The sequence below is a fragment of the Diceros bicornis genome, chromosome 19 (genome assembly GCF_020826845.1).
Source record: "Diceros bicornis minor isolate mBicDic1 chromosome 19, mDicBic1.mat.cur, whole genome shotgun sequence".
In the NCBI taxonomy this organism is placed as follows: Eukaryota; Metazoa; Chordata; class Mammalia; order Perissodactyla; family Rhinocerotidae; genus Diceros; species Diceros bicornis.
In genome coordinates this window covers 36,750,685-36,768,395 of record NC_080758.1, presented here as the reverse complement: position 1 = coordinate 36,768,395, position 17,711 = coordinate 36,750,685, and the positions used below count along the sequence as shown (strand labels likewise).

At 42.4% G+C, this 17,711-nt stretch overlaps 1 protein-coding gene and 1 pseudogene across 7 annotated transcripts in view; one reads left to right on the top strand and one right to left on the bottom strand.

Moving 5' to 3' along the window:
* Nucleotides 1–17,711, bottom strand: part of PLCB4 (phospholipase C beta 4) — a 396,094-nt gene that overhangs the window by 315,843 nt on the left and 62,540 nt on the right. The gene's annotated exons all lie outside the window — the stretch shown is intronic.
* Nucleotides 2,368–2,467, top strand: LOC131418801 (U6 spliceosomal RNA; annotated as a pseudogene).

The window sequence follows — 17,711 nt, the reverse complement described above, 5'->3', positions numbered from 1 at the left end:
CATGAGTCTGGGGCTGCAGCCCTGGTGGGAGAACTTAGCTGCCACTGCTTGGCTGGGTGACCTCGGGCAGATCACTTAACCTCACTGAACTCAGGTCCTCACCATCAAACGGGAATTTCAGCACCTTAGCGAGTCGTCCCGAGAACCGATGGGACAATGCATGCATAGCACTGTGGCTACATAATAAGTGTTGGAAAAATGAGAGCTGTATTAATTCCTGTCAAATTTGATGCTAACTACCTTAAACACCCTGGGGAATAAGATATAAGAACTTATGAGTAAGCCATATTTAAAGATACTAAGTTAACATTAATATAAAAATACAAATGTGCTCAATAGTATGTGTGTAGAAGCCACAGAACCTTATTAACCCACAGACCACTTATGCTGCTTTTTCTTGACTCTCTAGGACAGGGTCACGGACAGGAAGTCCTCTCTGAATGGCTAAACTAGACATCAGGAAGTCCATTTCCTGGAACTTCCATATTTAATCCATTAATCATGAGAACTACTATTGTTGAGCATTCACCAAGCATGAGGCACTGAGCGACACACTTCTCATGGATTAACTATTTGTCTTTCACACACCTGGAGATGAGATGTGATGACCAGACCCCACTTCAGGACTGAAGAACTGATTCCCCTGCTGCCGCCCATGCTGCAGGCAGAATGCAAAAAGCTGCCCTCAGCTGGACAAACTGCTCCGCCCAAGGTCCAGCACCCTTCCCCTGGCTGCTGCCTTCAGTGGACAGCACCGGTGCATAAAGGCCCAGACTGCTTTAGAGCCCTACGGGGTTGACTAAGACTTCCATTAGGACTGCATCACAGCTCTACTTCCCGCTCTGCCCAATCCCAAATCCTTCCCTTCTCCTCCACTGGTGTTGTCTTAAGAGACAGCATAGGTACTGTACGTTCACTTTTCAGATGAAAAAAGTGAGTCTTAGAGGGGTTAAGAAACTTCCCCAGAGTCACACAGCCAGTAAGTGGTATGACTGGGATTTGGGACCCAAGCACTCTGATGCCAGAGCCCAGGCTCTAAACCACTCTGCTCTACTGCTCAATCAGGTTTGCATTTTTATGTCTAATAAAATAAACTGGGTAAGTTGGCTGTTGTCCTCACAGTAGATTGCAAGAAGCAAATTAGAAGGAAAGGCAAGAGAAGGAACCTCAATAAACTGTTATCAGTCAAAGACAACCAGAAAACAGAAACTACTCTAGATCTTTCAAAGCAAGGGACTGGTACAAAGTGATGGCATGGCTGAGAGGCCACAGAGAAAACAGGGAGGCAGTCCAGGAACTAGCAACTGTGGAAAGCTAGGGAGGAGGGATAATGGAAGGAAGTGATATTATCAGAGCCCAGAGACTAGAACAGCATAGGCTGCTATGGAGAAAGGGGAAGTCTATGTCTCCTATCGGACACAAGAGGGCAAGGGAGCCTGGGAAATGTAGTTCCCCGTAACTTGGAGCGGAACAGGAGAAGGTCACGGAATGGATCTAAGAACAAGTCTGTGTTTGAGCAGCCCAAAGGCACAGCTGATCAACTGACAATGAGGAAGAATAGAGAAACACTCTGAAAATAAAATATAAGAATTAAAAAAGCATCTGTCAAAACTTAGTTTAATGGCAAGTAGTCCCACCTACTCCAGCAGTCTTGAAACAAACAATAACAACAGTAATAATGCCTCTCACTCACATGGCTCTTTACAAGGCACATTGTATCAATAACCCATGTCTCAAAGGATGAGGCTGAGAAGTTTCAAGTAATTCTCCGTTTAGTAAATCAGGGGAATATATGTAACATTCCAGAAGTATTTCCATCATAAAAATAGCAAGCTTAGTGGCCGGCCTGGTGGCGTAGTGGTTAGGTTCACACACTGCACTTCGGCGGCCCAAGGTTCACAGGTTTGGATCCCAGGTGCAGAACTATGCACCACTTATCAAGCCATGCTGTGGCAGCAGCCCACATTAAAAAGTAGAGGAAGATGGCACAGATGTTAGCCCAGGGCCAATCTTCCTCAGCAAAAAGAGGAGGATTGGCAACCCATGTTAGCTCAGTGTTAGTCTTCCTCACCAAAAAAAAAAAAAAAAAATAGTGAATTTATTTGATGGTGCTTAAATGTAGAACAAACTGTTCCCCACCACTGTCAGCTAAATTAGGTGTTAATGTAGCTCCTCTTCTGGAAAACCAGATCTGCCTTCACAATTTTATCTGCTGTTTGACAAAGTAGGAGCTAGAACACAAATTCTTTGCTCTCTGCTCAGAGATCCTCTGCTGACTTCTCTGATGTAGCAGAAATTCTTGGAGGTAGGGAGGGGGCAGAGGAGAGAAAAACTCTGAAAACAAAAATATATTACCAAGGATGTCCAGTGCTTGCTTCAGCAGCACACATACTAAAATCAGAACAATACAAAGATTAGTACGACACTCAAGGATGACATGTAAATTCGTTAAACATTCCATATTTTACTTTCCTTTTCTAACGTTCACAGGTGGGAAAACTGAGGCTCTGATAAGCAGAATGACTTACCCAACTGAGGGCCCTTCTTGTTTCAAACCCCATCCCCAACTTCTCAAAAAAAAAAAAAGGATCTCCTGTCACAGTATTTAGCAACCACTCAATGTATAACTATCCACTTTGCCCTTCCAAAAACATCTAACATCTATTTTAAAAATTATTTTATTATAGTCCCCCCAGAAGGAAAGTGATTTGTTCATATATAAAGATTGGGAATACATTTCAGTCCTTTCCACACACACACCCCTCCCCCAACAAAGCTTCTTTGAGGTAATTAAAACCCAAATGGCTTGAGAGAGGACCTGAGTTGGAGGCTTAGCTTTGCTTCTAGGTAGCTGTGTGGATTTAGGCTGGCCAGTTAACCTCTCTGGGCCTCTGTTTCCTCATTTCCAACATGATGGGTCATATTAAAGGGGACAGCAAGTGTTTGGGAGGCAGCAGAAAAGGCTGGGGATGTATGGAGGCAAGGTCACATCCCACCTGCACAATTTCTCCTCTCAAGGCTCAAGAATTCACCAGCTGCAGGCATCTACTGTCAAAAGAATGAGGCACAGGTCTGAAAAGAGCGTGAACTGCTCTTTGCTGGCACAACTGTAGAAAGTCAAGTCCCCACAGGGGACTAATGTCCACAATCCTTTCAGCCCTGAAATGATTCCACAGAAAGATAATAAAAGTCCTGTGTGGAACCAGATGAACTCTCTCTCACTTGACATCGCCCAGGCATCTATTGGTGAGATTGCTTATCAGAATTAAAAGTACAGTCTGTCGCCATGCACAGAGAGAAGACTGACCTCATTCCTTGCCCAGCTGACTGTGATCGCACCCAGCAATTCTCAAGTTGGGTTCTAGGGTAGGGTAGTCTGATTGCAAAAAGAGCAATTCTTCTCCCTCCCTGTATCTACACCCTCCGCCATGTAACCTTGTAGCACCCTCCCACTCTAGGACAGCCCAGGTGACTTCCTTTGGCCAATGAGATAGGAGCAAACATGATATAAGCAAATGCTTGAAAAGTGCATACACTGTTGGGCTTGCTCTCATTCTTGCTCCCTTGTCATGGCCAGGAGAACATGCTGGGTCTAGCATGCTTGAGGATGAGAGACATATATAGAAGAGACAAGTCACCCCAGTCTTCCTAGCTAAAGCCATCCTAGATCAGCCAACAGCCAATGAGCCCCCAGACATGGGAGCAAACCCAGCTAAGATCAGAAGAGCTGCCTGCCCAACCCACAGCTGACCACAGACACATGAGTGAGATCAGCTAAAATCAGCAAGCCCAGATCAAGATCAGATGAACCCCCCAAACTTGTAAGCTAAGTAAGCTTTTATTATTGTATTCCATCGAGGTTTTGTGGTTGCTTGTTACACAGCATTATAGTGACAATAGATAACTGATACCCATTCCTTGGACTACTAGCCCTCAGCCAGACTATAATGACTATTTCCAGAACAAAGGTTCCTTAGTGCTGAAACAAGTTTGGGACACACTGCCTGCCTTAAATTTATCTTAGAGGTTCACAACACACATCAATGCTTTTAAGGCTCTAAGAAGTTCCCCAGTAGAGAAATCTATTTAACTTTGCCTAGCTCATGTTTTCCCCCAACCTATTTTACCACAGACCCCAAGTATGATTTGCTAATCAAATTCCCCCCCAATCTTAGATCCCAAGTCTGGATTGAGCCTCTATCCAACCTTCTTGCTGGTTAGGCCACGTATTTTATTGTCTCTTCCAAGATAGTTAACGGACCCTTCAAAAACAAACAAACAAAATAAACAAAACTAAAACCTTAAAAGTACTGAAATCACAAAAGCTTATATTGTTTATAACAAAAGTCTAATTAGAAGCGAAGGGGAATGTTCCACAAATATCTGAAATCCATACATAGCCTTAGTCTAATTTCAACTTTCTCTTCCATTAAAACTTTAGCAAAAGCCTAATGCTGACCTTGCCATTCCCTCCTCAACATTCTTCAGAGGCTCCCTATTGCCATCTTATTTCCATGGTTCACCAGGGCCCTGATTCCTTATCCATTTCCTCTCCCGCCACTCTTCCTCCCCTCTATCTCCTTCCTAGCCTACTCCCACTCTCAGGGGTACCTGCTATCCATGCTGACCACCTTCAAGTCCATCAAATGGGCATGAGCTAGTGCTCTGAAACTCTCCAGAGTCTGGTCCTATCTGATGTGAACTTGAATTATGCAGCTTTGAAATAATATGACATAAAAGTATTAATATGGTCTCACATTAATTTGAATCAATGTTAAAGCCACCCAAAATATTAAAATTCTTCAAGAACTTATATAGTGTCCAAGTTGGCTGTGCCAAAGGTACTCTAAACTCTGTTTACAGAGTGGCCACAGGGTGGCGCCATATTAGCTGAGAAACAGAAATACCCACCATCTTTTGATCTTTTGTTAGAAATATTTTTTTTTTTGGTTTTAAAAAACCAATTTTTTTAATTGAGGTAAATTGGTATTTGGTACATTACATTATATAAAGGCCTTGAATTATGGGAGTTCTGAATCTGCAAGGAATTCAGAAACACAACCCTCACATAAAATGTGACCTCTAAATTAGAACACGGAATTTCTTCTGCTGGAAACTCCTCCCCACCTCTTAACCACACCCAAGCCCAAACACACAGAGTTCATCCACCTAATTTCAATTCACCTTTCAGGCATCAGTTGAGACAGTACTTCTTCCTGGAAACTTCCCCTGAAACCCTCAAGAACAGGTTGCAAGACCCTCCCATGACAGAATTTACCTGATTTTAACATTTTTCCACTATAAATGCCTATCATTTGGTCTAGACTCTTTCATGGGAGGGATTCTAGCTTATTCCATTTTAGATCCAAAGTCCAATATAATGCCTGGTTCATAGCAGATGATCAATGAGTATCGGATGGGTTCATGTGTGGATGGATGAATGGATGGATGAATGGATGGACGGACGGATGGATGGAGACATGAGCAAGGAGGATGGGCCACTGAATACAACCATGACTGATTTTTGCTGTATATTCTCTCCTTATCCTCTCCCCTGCCCAACCTCAGGAAAAGATAATTACAAACACTAGGCAACAGCAGAGGAAAGAAGACAAGGAAAAAAAAAACCTTGATAATCATATTGGCTGAATAAGAGTGATCACTATGGATTTAGAATTAATGTAGACCCACACTTTTTGAAGCGAGGGCACTTGTCAAAAACATAAAAGACAATCAGAAAAAAAAGTAGGACACAGTAGTGTCTTTCTTTCCCTCATCAGAGAAAATCTGCTGAAGATACATCTTTTATTTTTCGAAGATAAACATTTTAACTCATTTGTTGAAAGTGAAGGATTCACTCCAAGAACTGAATGTGATCTCTTCAATGTAGCAAAGATGTAGGAAGAGCTTTCTTCAGAGTTCTATGGGGTCAAATTTCCTGCTTCCTATCACAAAACTCACCAGAGAAATATTTTTGTTTCTCATTCACTTTCACCCTGGACACTAAGTTCACTATCTTGGTTACCCATGAGTTGTCCTCTTTAATGGGGACAGAAATGAGTGCAAACACAGATAAGACATTTTAAAACCAAATAAGCCTCATCTCTGATGTTTCTCTTCACATGCCTTTTGACCCCACACCAAACACCCAATATACCTCTGGCACTTCTAGGCAGAGCTAGGATAATAGCTCTCCCATTGATTTAAACATCCTGCCAGCTGACACCAGGCAGCAGCCTGAGAGAATGTCACATAGATGATCTTTTGGCTGTGTGTGTGTACAGCCTTGTTCTCTGAGCCTTAATTTTGTTTGAACTTTCTTTTGACCCCTTATAGACACTCTATTTGAAAACAAGGGCTGCACAGTATTATCATGAGCTAGAAAAATCCAAAACAATTTTCTATGGATTAAAGTTAAGCAAAAGCATAATCTGCTGCTGATGTTTTTCAGGTTCCTTTGTGCCATACTTCCCTACTGTCTGAACTCCCTTAAAAAGCCCCACTTAAAAATATAAATAAGAAACTGGCCATTTAGTTGTGTCATCAATAAACCACATCCATGGCGGCAGTGGGGAACACCATAGTTGGTTCTCCCAAATCTCAACCTTAAAGATGTGGTAACAGCCCAGCTTCTTGGAGCAGCTCTGTTCTTTGGAAACTTGTTAAACTTGCAAGAATTCATTTCTGCCTCCTACAGCCTGTTTTTCTGCATGCATTCTTTCAAAAGACATCTGCATCCCCTGGGAAGAGATGAAAGTGATACCAAATAAAACAAAAAGCAAACTTCAGAGGGACTTCTCATGTAAATGCTCCCAAATACGGAGTAATTTCTTCACTTTGTTCTTCTTATTCTCTAACTCCCTTACAAAGTTAAATCCCTCGAGGTTGTTTATTCTCTTTATTTATAAAAAGCACCCACCAGGTAACCAAATCAAAATCCCTTTTGCGGAAAGGAACCCAGGCAGCTATTTCCCAGAGACCATGAACCATCGCCACCAGGACTCCCAAAAGGCACAACTGAATACACCCTGTGTTTCTTGCCAATGCTGTTCCTTAATTGGCCATGAATAGTTACAGTCAGCCCCAGCAATTTCTGCACTCTGTACAGTATAACCTCCTAAAAGAGCTGAGAGTTTAGGGGCCAAATTTTTCAATAGCATCCAATTAATAATCATAGTAATAATGAAAGAATTGCCAAACTGCTATGTGAATTCTGAAGCCCAAAGTGGACGCTCAGCTAAAGGAAGCAAAACTATTCTTCCACAGCCCTCCCCCCATCACTTTCTAAATGTTCCATTTAGCAATGGAAATTTCTGGAATTAGATAATGTGAAATGTTAGGATTTTATATTTCAGGCTATCTCTGGATATAAAGATTAAAATTATTGACAGCTGATCTCAAGGAAGTCACAATTCCACTCAAAAACGTCTAACAGAAGCTGTCCATTCACTCAACAGATGATTACTGAGGACCTGGCACTGTTCCAGGCCCTGAGGATCCACGGTGAATGGTATAGACAGAAATCCTGGCTCTCGTGGAACTTCCCTTCAGGAGAGGTAGACTGACATCACACAAATAAGTAAACGGTCTGGATAGTAGAAGATATTTACTAAAGGCTATGAGGAAAAAGTCTAACGTAAGGAAAGAAGACAGGAGCATAAGACCGGGGGTTGGCAGTGTTAAACAGGAGGGTAAAGGAAGGCCCCAACTGGCAAAGGTTTGAAGAAGGTGAGGGACCAAGTCCTACAGATGCTGGGAAGAAGAGCTTTCCAGGGAAAGGCAGAACACGCTGAGGCCCTGGCGGGAGGCATGCCTAGCATGTGAGCACAGCAGCTGGCAAGGGTGGCGAGCCTGGAGTGAACAAGGGAGAGCAGTAACAGATGAAGTCAGAGAGCAAAAGGAAGGGATCGTGCCAGGCCCTGAAGGCCCCTGAAGGGCTTCAGCTTATGCTCCAAATGAGGTAGGAAGCCATTACAGGCTAGGAGCAGAACGACATGGTCTGACTTTTATTAAAAGGATCGCTCAAGCTGCTGTGTTGAGAACAGACTGTAGGTGGGCGAGGACATAAGCAGGGAGACCAGCTAGAAGGCTATGGCAGAATCCAGCTGAAGGAGGATGGTGATTGGACCAGAAGGTAGTGATGAAGGTAATACAAACTGGTTCAATTTGGGATATGTTTTGAATGTAAAACAAATTGAATTTACTAATGAACTAAATGTCAGTATTTGAATGTAGAGGTTCTATTTTTATTTTCCTACTTAAAATGCCCAGTAAAACTTCAAATTTGCATTCACTGGGTTTATTGAATCCAACAGGTCCTGACGATGCACTAAATTACATCTCCAGCGTTTATCTTTCAACTGATCCATGGTTATCTGCCATTGCTCCTAAGATATATCGCTCTTCTAGTCCACTCAACCTTAGCCTGACCACTCATTCTCAACTTGGGTGTTCATGATCACAGAACTAATTTCCCACTCATCCAGGTTCAATATCCCTTTGTTTCTTCCTTCTCTGTCTTCCCCACTATGAATCAGACGTGAAACTCTACCTCTTCTTCCTCTGAACTCTATTTTGTGCACTTCTCTCCCTCTCAGTTTCTATTGCCACCCCTGGTACCCACACTGCAGTCTCCCAGGCAGCCTCACTGGCTCCAACCTCTCCCTCATCAAAACCACCTTGCCAACTGTCACCAAAATAATGTTCTGAAAGTACAGATTTCATGATGTGACCTCCCCTGTCTGCAAACATTCAGTCCCTGCACGCTGGCCTCCAAGGGTCTCACCTGATGGCTATAGGTCTCTCCATAGCCCTCCATTCTCTAACCTCTCACCCCTACCCCGCAGGCATCCATACTGCCTCTGGAGTGTGAAAGGGTATTCCTGCTCATTCTCTTACTTTAACTTTCACACATGGGGCTTTTCCAGTCTATAATTGCCCCCTACTCGACCTTATGAGCAACCTTTCCTGAAGCTACTCATCCTTGCAGACTAGCTCAAATTCTGCCCCCTCTATAAAAACACCCCTAACTACTCCAGCCTCTATTCAGGTCCTAGTATGGCCCTCTTTATATGACCCTTTCATTAGGATCTCATGTCACAGGTGCATGCCATATTACCTGCATAGGTGTACACTTCAAGGTCACATACCAACTTGTATTCATTTTTACACCCTCCATTGAGAGACATATAGAGTATTCAATATGTATTTACTGAATTAAATTATTTCAGTGAAATAAATTAACTTAAACAATATTACCCTCCACCTTAATCTCAATCTCTCAAAGTGGAGAATTGAAAACCCTTAGAATTCAAAGGATACAGAATCTTTGAATAAAATAGTCTCAGTTATCTCTTCTTCTATCTTTCTATTTCTTTCCTGCCATTTTGATTCTTCCACTAACTTTGTTTTTAGATAGCATGCCACAGAAGAACTGGACAAAATGTTATGGTTGGGGTTATCTCATGGAGATTATGCTAAAGGCACATCATATCCCAAGATGTAATCTAATCATTCTTTGACTTACAGTCAAATTAGATACTGGCTTTCATGGGAGAGTAAACAGGAATGGAATGAGCAGTTCTGGCCCCAAAGTCACAAAATTTGGCCATCACTGAGGTCTCTGAGTATAGAACTGGGGCCACATGGCAGTGGAAGCAAAAAGAAAAAGAAGTTGGCTTTTAATCAGGCACTTATGGTCTATTTCTAGGCAGGAATTTCTGCTATATCTCAGAACTACCACGCAGCCTCCACCAGTATATTCTTTTTTTTTTTGGCTGAGGAAGATTCACCATGAGCTAACATCTGTTGCTAATCTTCCTCTTTTTTTTTGCTTGAGAAAGATCAGCTCTGACCTAACATCTGTACCAATCTTCCTCTATTTTGTATGTGGGTCACCCCCACAGCATGGCTGATAAGTGGTGTAGGTCTGTGCCCAGGATCCGAACCCACGAAGCCGGGCCACTGAAGCAGAGCACGCTGAACTTAACCACCAGGCTATGTGGCCAGCCCCTCCACCAGTATGTTCTTAATGATAGAACTTCATTGACTCAGAAAACACCATTGCAGGGAGGATCCCTGAGAAATTATGTCCTTGTAGTCCCCGAAACACGCTAGTCTTAACTTCTCTCAGGATAAAGATTCTCTTCTCTTAATCCTTACTTCTTCAAGGCAACTACCTCCAATTTTCAATTCATGCAAACAACAAACATTTGCCAGTACCTAACATGAGACATGTACAGCCACTGACACCCTGAGGAAGACAGATACGTTCCTTTGCCTTCTAGAGCTTACAGAGGAGGCAGACAGTGATCAAGTAGCCACACAGGTATATAATTACAAACTGTCATTAGTGCAATGAAGGAAACGGAGATGGAACAGGGGATGAGACTTAATCCAGAGGGTTCCATGCTCCCCTGAGGAAGTGACACTTGAGCTGAGATCTGAAGAGTAAGCTAGAAGTTAAGGCAAAAGAGAAGAGAGCCTCTTGTCACAGGGACATGAAAGGACACAGGAGCAGGAGGGACAGTGGTGCACTGGAGTAACTTTAAAAAAAAAAAGCAAAGCAGGGAGAGAATGGCTCAAGAAGAACTGAGAAGGCAGAAAGCAGGTCAAGCAGAGCTTTGTGGAACCTGGAAAGGAAAGAAATCTCTAGCCTCAAAGGAATGGGCAGGCCCTGCGAGTCCCTCCAAATCCTCAGTGTACTGATGTTCTCTACTCATCTGCCATTGCCTACTCTGACCACAGTTCCTTTGAGATAACCCATCCCATCTAAGCCCCTCAAAGAAAATCCTTAGTAGCACAAGACGTGGCCCTCTCAACCACAGATGAATGGACAGCTAGAATCAATATGAGTGTCTCTCGGGAGCATCTGAATTTGGGAGCTCTTAAGACACAGCCAATTGGTGATGAACACTGAACGAAAAAGTTTCCATGAATGCTGGGGGCTGAGGGACATGTTGGTCATATTGAGCCATGTGCAAAAAATAAATGTAGCTGTAAACTGCTTGTCCCTCTTCCCACTGAGAGGTCAAGTCTATTTCCCTTCTCTAGGAAGCTGGCTCTGTGACTGCTTTGACCAAGAGAATTCCGTGAGAGTGATCATCCAGGATTGCTGAGTCCTAGCCTTAAGGGCACTGGCAACTTCTGCTTTTGCACCTTTGTAATGCTCCCTCTTGAAACCCAGCCCCTGTGTTGTGAGAAGCCCAGGCCGCGTGGACAGGGGCTACAGAGACGAGAACTGAGGTGCTCCAGTTGACATCCTAGCTGAACTCCCATCCTGCAGCCAGCATCAATTGACTGCCATGTGAGAGAGGCATCTTGAGTATTCCAGCTCATTTGAACCCCCAGATAACTGCAGCCACAGCCAACACCATGTGGAGCAGAAGAACTGCCCAGCTGAGCCCAATCAGCCCACAGATTCCTGAGGGATATTAAACGGTGGTTATCGCTTTAAGCCAATAAATTTTGGGGTACTTTGTTACAAAACAAGAGATAACTAAAACAGAAGTAGAACAAGGTAGCAAATAAGATTAGGAAAGAATGAAGCAGATATGCAAAGAAACGCAGAGATGCAGCCCCTGCGCGGCAGGGAGTCCAAGCTTAATTCTGGACTTTCTCACTCTAGATCCACCACGCTCGACTGGACTTTGTTCCCGTGTCTGTAATTCATGAACTTCAGTTTCTTAACAATAAAATGGCCTTAAGCATGACCAGCTTAAGGGCTTTTTGTTCAGAAAGGCTTTGACTAATACCCACGTATTACAGTGACCATTTTGCTCCTGCCTCTGCAGAGGAATTCTTGTTTACCAGTGTCCAACATAGTAAATAGCGCTCAGAAATTCACTGTGTCTACAACTGTGGTATTGATAAGACAGTCTTCACCAATTACCTGCCTTAGGGTATCAAGCTTACTGATCTCTAAAGTTTTAGGGACTAGGGTAATTAGAAGGAATAAGGCTCAAGTATCTCTTACGGTAGGAGTGTCAGATATGTTCCACTAAACAGATGATTGTGAACTATGGAAGCTAACTTAATCATTAGTAATTAAAAAGGCAATCCACCATATTTCCAAACAACTCATCATATTTCCATATTTTAGCTAATTCTAAAGTGAAACAAGGTACTTCGATAGTGATAAATTTGGTGTAAGTGCACACGAATCTGAGCAAAGGTACATATTGATAGAAGATACCAAAGTCTATCTCCCTACTTTGAGATGCTCTTGAATTAAAAACATGCATTGCTCAGTATTTAGAACATGTGCTCCATGAGGTCTAGTAATATGTTATATGTCTAAAGAGTCTTAAAGACATTGTTTTGTTTTGTCTTCATTCCTAATATTTTTAGAGTATATGTACTGTCCATTTTAAGTGATGAGTATTAAAGATTAGATAACTATTCTATCCCTTGGCCTCAAGTCCAGGCACTCCTCCAAAGGCCACCAGCATTTTGGCCAAATAATCATATGCCTCTTTGCTGCTTCTCCAACCCACCAGGAAATTCCACACCTTCTTTCATACCATTCCCCCCCTTCTCTCCCTGGTAAGCTCACTATCACCCTTCAAGAATCAACTCAATGTCACTTGTTCTATGAAGCATTATCTGACACTCACCAACCTCTCTGCCTTTTCTTGACAGACTTAACTACACCCTTATTTAGATTCACATAATACTCTGTATATACCTATAATACTTAAAATATTTATCGTAATTATTTGTTTGAACTTCTGTTTTCCCACCTACATTGTGCTTTCTTTGAAAGCAGTGATCAAATACTATTCATTATTGACTCCATGGAGCTTACTAGCAAAGTGCATGACTCACAAGGGGCCTTCTGTAAATATGTACAGAATGAGTGCTTTCTGTTGCTATAGTGTCTTATTCTAAGCAGCCTGAAATGCCTTTCACACCAGCTTTTCTTAAAACTCTCAAAAAAATGGATTATAACCCACTAGAGGGATGAGAAATATAAGGAATTAAGAGGAAAAGACTTACTTATCTAATATTAGAATACATGAGAAAAATCTCTGAAATTTCCAGATGGATAGATCCACTTCACTCTTCTGTTTCTGTGAATTACATATTATCCATCTTACAGAGTCAAATACATTATAATTAACTGTATACATGGTCATAATAAGGTAGAGCTTCTAATTTTCAATTCACTATTCAAACAGAGCTACCCATGGAGCAGACCAAATATACATCACAATCTAAGGCACCCTTCCAAATATGTCTTCTTTAAGAAGCAGACCCCTTCTTTTGTTAATGCATCCTACATGCTGAGTGTCCTCTGGGCTCAAGGACAATTTATACTTCATTATCTTATATCTTCATATCGTTTCTAGCTATCTCATCTCATCCCATTCTGTCATCTAGGCTCCTCAAAGATGGCGTTTCAGCTAGGGTTCCAGCAGGAAGTAGATGGAACACTCACATGAGACCACTGAGGGTGTTTAATAGGGGATTATTTATTTACCAGGTGTGGGCAAGGTTTAGGGCAGACAACCAGGGAATCTGAAGTGCCCTAGGCCTGAAGGGACAAAAGGACAGAGCGAGGGGAACCCAGAAAAAGTGCTGTAGTTACAGAAGCAGGTCACCTGACAGACTCTGTGGCCTCCAGGAGGGCGACAGAGACAATCACCAGCCTTTGTGGCAAGGAGAGACCTGGGGGAATAAACAAGCTGACTTCATGGTCCTCCTCCATCCAATCTCCTGCTACAGCTCCCACTGCCTGAATCCAACCAGAAGCCAGAGGTCAAGGAAGCCCACCAATGCAGCATTTAACGCCCAACCTGCAGGACAAGAGCAGGCTGGAGAAAGTGGAGAGTGGATATGGAGGGGGTCACATCGATGATATCATAATCAGTACCAATCTCTCAGCCCCATCCTTCCCATACTATAGCACTGGGCGCACAGATGGAAATAATAAGAAAGAGCCAAGACACAGAATCGCACTGTGTGTAGGAAGGCTCCACTTACACCCATTTCCATGTCTTTCCGAGCATGTGGGAGGTATCCCTGCACATTCCCTCTGTACTCAGTTCCCAAGCACACTGAGCAGGCCCTATTCTAGGAACTGAGACTCTGACTGTGGGCTTTCCAGCAACAAGTGCCTAGGAATAAGGCCTCCAGGAAAAGCCCTCAAACAGTGACACAGAAGTTGGTAAATAAATAGCCCAGTTCCTCACCCCTCCAGTGGACTACTCTGAAGCATAATCTACAGTCTCCAAAAGACAGTGCTCCAGCAGACAGGAGCCTCAGTTAGTTGTCCATGATGGAATCAGCTTGTCAGCACACCCTATACTGGCTGCATTTCCTTCCTTATCTCACTCCCCGTCCCCGCCACTGGTGCTTCCTGGGACCACCTCCCAAGTTAGCTATTTGCTCTCCAATCCTTGTCTCAGGCCAGTTTTGTGAAAAAGCCAACCTAAGACAATGCATGAGTAATAACCCCCACTTTTGAAAACAGATTTGTCATGAAGAACGTGTGAGAGTGTGCGTGCATGTGCACGTGTGTGGTGCAAATCCTGCCTACAGTCTTTATTCTCCACAAAAGTAAAACTGTACTGAATGTGAAGTCAAAAAATTTGACTTCTAAGTCTCTGACTTGGCTTTGAACTAGCTCTGTGAAGCTCAGCGAATAATAGCCTTCCCTGGCCTCAATTTCCTCATCTGTCAAATTAACTCAGACAAGGGGGCCTCTAAGTCTCTTGTCCAGCTTTCAAGTTTGCTAAAAATTTTCAGCAGTAAAAGGGACATAAATCACGAGGCCCAGTACTTGGACTGACCCAAAACTCCACTGTTTGGGAGTATTTTCTTAAACTTAGGTAATTCAGAAAAACCAAAAAGCACTTTTTTATCACCATAAAGAAAATAACTTTTAGAAATTAAGAATTTAACCTATCAACCAAATGGTTATTAGATATTATTTTAAATCAAATTTCCTAGACTTGACAGCATATATATGATCAATTATGTTAAAACATAAATTTTATATAAACATTTATTGACTACCCTCTTAATCCATTATAGGATATAACTATAAAAAAATCAAGACTGGAAATTTTTTATAAAGTAATACCTCAGGAAATAGATAGAGATTCGCCTTGTAGTTCTGGTTCTGCCATCACTTCACTTGTCTTCTTGGGCCAATCATTTCACTTCCTCATTCCCCACACCCAGCAGCACCTCCAAGAGCGGTGGACTTGGGGCATTCCATAAACAATGATCAACTGACGAATTAAAGAACGGCCCTGAGCCTTAAGTTTATTAAACAGAAAAAAAAGAGTGGGAAGCTTACACTATCTATATCATCTTGACAATCTCTTCTGATTCTAACATGCCCTCTTGAAATGAAAAAGAATATAGTGACCTAAAATTCTGCAGCTCAAAACGATTATATTCCTCTCTTGAAAGCTATTGTCTCTGCCAAGAGCAGCCATCCTACAGCAGTGCTTTCCTCTTAGGGGAGGAAGCCACTGGATCCCGAGCTTTCATAAACTGATTGTTTTAAAAAAAGAAGAAATTCGCTGCTGGATGTACAGTGCCATGGAATGAACAAGGCCCATGTTTCTGGCTCTCAGATTTAAAATAATGCCAAAAAGCATTCCAACCACCAGTCACGAGCAAGACCGTTCTCACAGGTGATCAAGACCTTGTGTCAGTAATATTTGGAAACATATGACAAGAAACAAAAAGCTTGTGGGAGCGAGCAGAGGAGGCCATGGAAGGGGGAAGATGATAAGAAGGCATTCAAAAGTCCTTTCACTTCTCCTTCTTGACTAGCATATTCATAACAAACAAACTCTCAGTAATAAAATGAAAAGCCTGTAAGTAACAATGAGCCTCTTAGAAGGACTATTTGGGACCCTGGGAGCTCCTGCTACTTTTTCTCTGAGGCACCAAGAATTCAAAGTATGTGAGTATTGGAAACAGGAGAGGCAGGACAGGAACCAAGAGGAAAGTTCTAATTTTGTATCTTTGTGGGTATGCTATCTAAAAAATGGTTTCCTTTCAACTTCCTCCAACATGAAGAATGGTCAGCTGCTTCTCTATGATATTTCATCTGAGTTTCAAGGTCAAGAGGGAGTAGAAATGAAGAAAATGAGGTTTACTCATTTACTAAAAAGTTAGACATTAAAATATAGCAATTATAAATTTGAACCGTTATAAATACTAATTGTACTATTTATACTACAATTGTTAAGAAATATTAAATTACCAAGAAGGAAACATTAAATTACTTTGGAAATGTTAACATAAATAGCTATAATCTACCCAATTATCTCTATCAGTGGTTCTCAATGTTCAGTGCATAAAAGAATTACCAAAGAAACATTTAGAAATTCTGACGTCCAGGACATACCAAAAACCAATTATATCAACATCTCTAGGGGTTGGACAACCAACAGTATTTTTGAAGCTGCCCAGGTGACACTGATGTGCAGACAAGTTTGAGAACAACTGGTCCATATTATGCTAAGTTAATGCTAATGTGGCTTGAGGCAAAAGACCGTGCCTTGAACCAGTCCTTCATTTCTCTAAAACCCTCCCTGCCCTATCCTTACAGGTGGACATCTGGGGTATAAAGCTTCATCTCCCCACTCCTCACGTGCCTGAGGCTGCCTCTCTACTCCCTCAAGCCCACTTGGAATTTGATACTGATGCCTGCTAAGGGGCTTAAGGGGCAAAGAAGCGTAAGGAGAACAACGAGGAAGCACCGTGACATTAAAATTGTGTGCAGCAGGGAGAACTGGCGTCCACAGTGCCTTTGCAGGAATGAGTCACTCACTGGCAAAGAAAACTCGCTGAGGGTGGGCCACACATTGCTCTCAACACATGCAGCTTTAGCCCCTTTTCCGCTGGCCTTATTCCAAGATTCATTCACTCACTCAAATATTTACTAGCCATGTGGCTTGGTCCTAGCTCACCTTAAACTCACAGCTTATAGGGAAAACAGTAAAAAAAAAAAACAAAAAAAAAAACTGCAACTTAATGTAATTACATTAATGGAAGTAGGCACAGGCATAGTGATAAAATACACAGAGAGCAATTACTTCTGTGGAAAGGGTATTCCACAAAGGGTATTGCAGGAACAGCATAAGCAAAGAGCCACAAGGTGAGAAGATGAAAACAGGAAGCAGTTTGGTATTGCATACGGAAAATGCATGAGAGGTGTAAGGTCGCAGGTCAGAGGTGTGAGGTCAGAAAGGGCAGCAACAGCTAGGAGTCTGGGACTTACCCTCGAGCCAGCAGGGAGGCTGTCCTGTGGGGGCTGTCGTGTGCATTGTAGGATGTTTGGCAGCATCCCTGGCCTCTACTCACTAAATAATAGCAGCATCCCACACCCCCAATACATTCAATAATGTCTCCAGACATTGCCAGATGTCCCCCAGGAGCAAAATCACTCCTAGTTGAGAACCACTGCCCTAGAGACAGTGTGGAGCTGCTGCTCAGGCAGAAACTATGTCCAAAATGTGCCTTTTAGAAAGAGCAATCTGCTAGCAGTGTGGAGAATGAAGTGGAGTGGTGGGACATCGCCAACTATAAATCTAATGCAAGAACCTGCACATCTGTGTTCACACTTATAACCACTTTCATAAGGAGGCAGAGTCTATACTTGCAATTGGATCCAATATATACACTAGGCTTTCAAAGAACAATCAAGTTTTTTATTATGTTAACAGTCTTTACAATATGAAAACTTC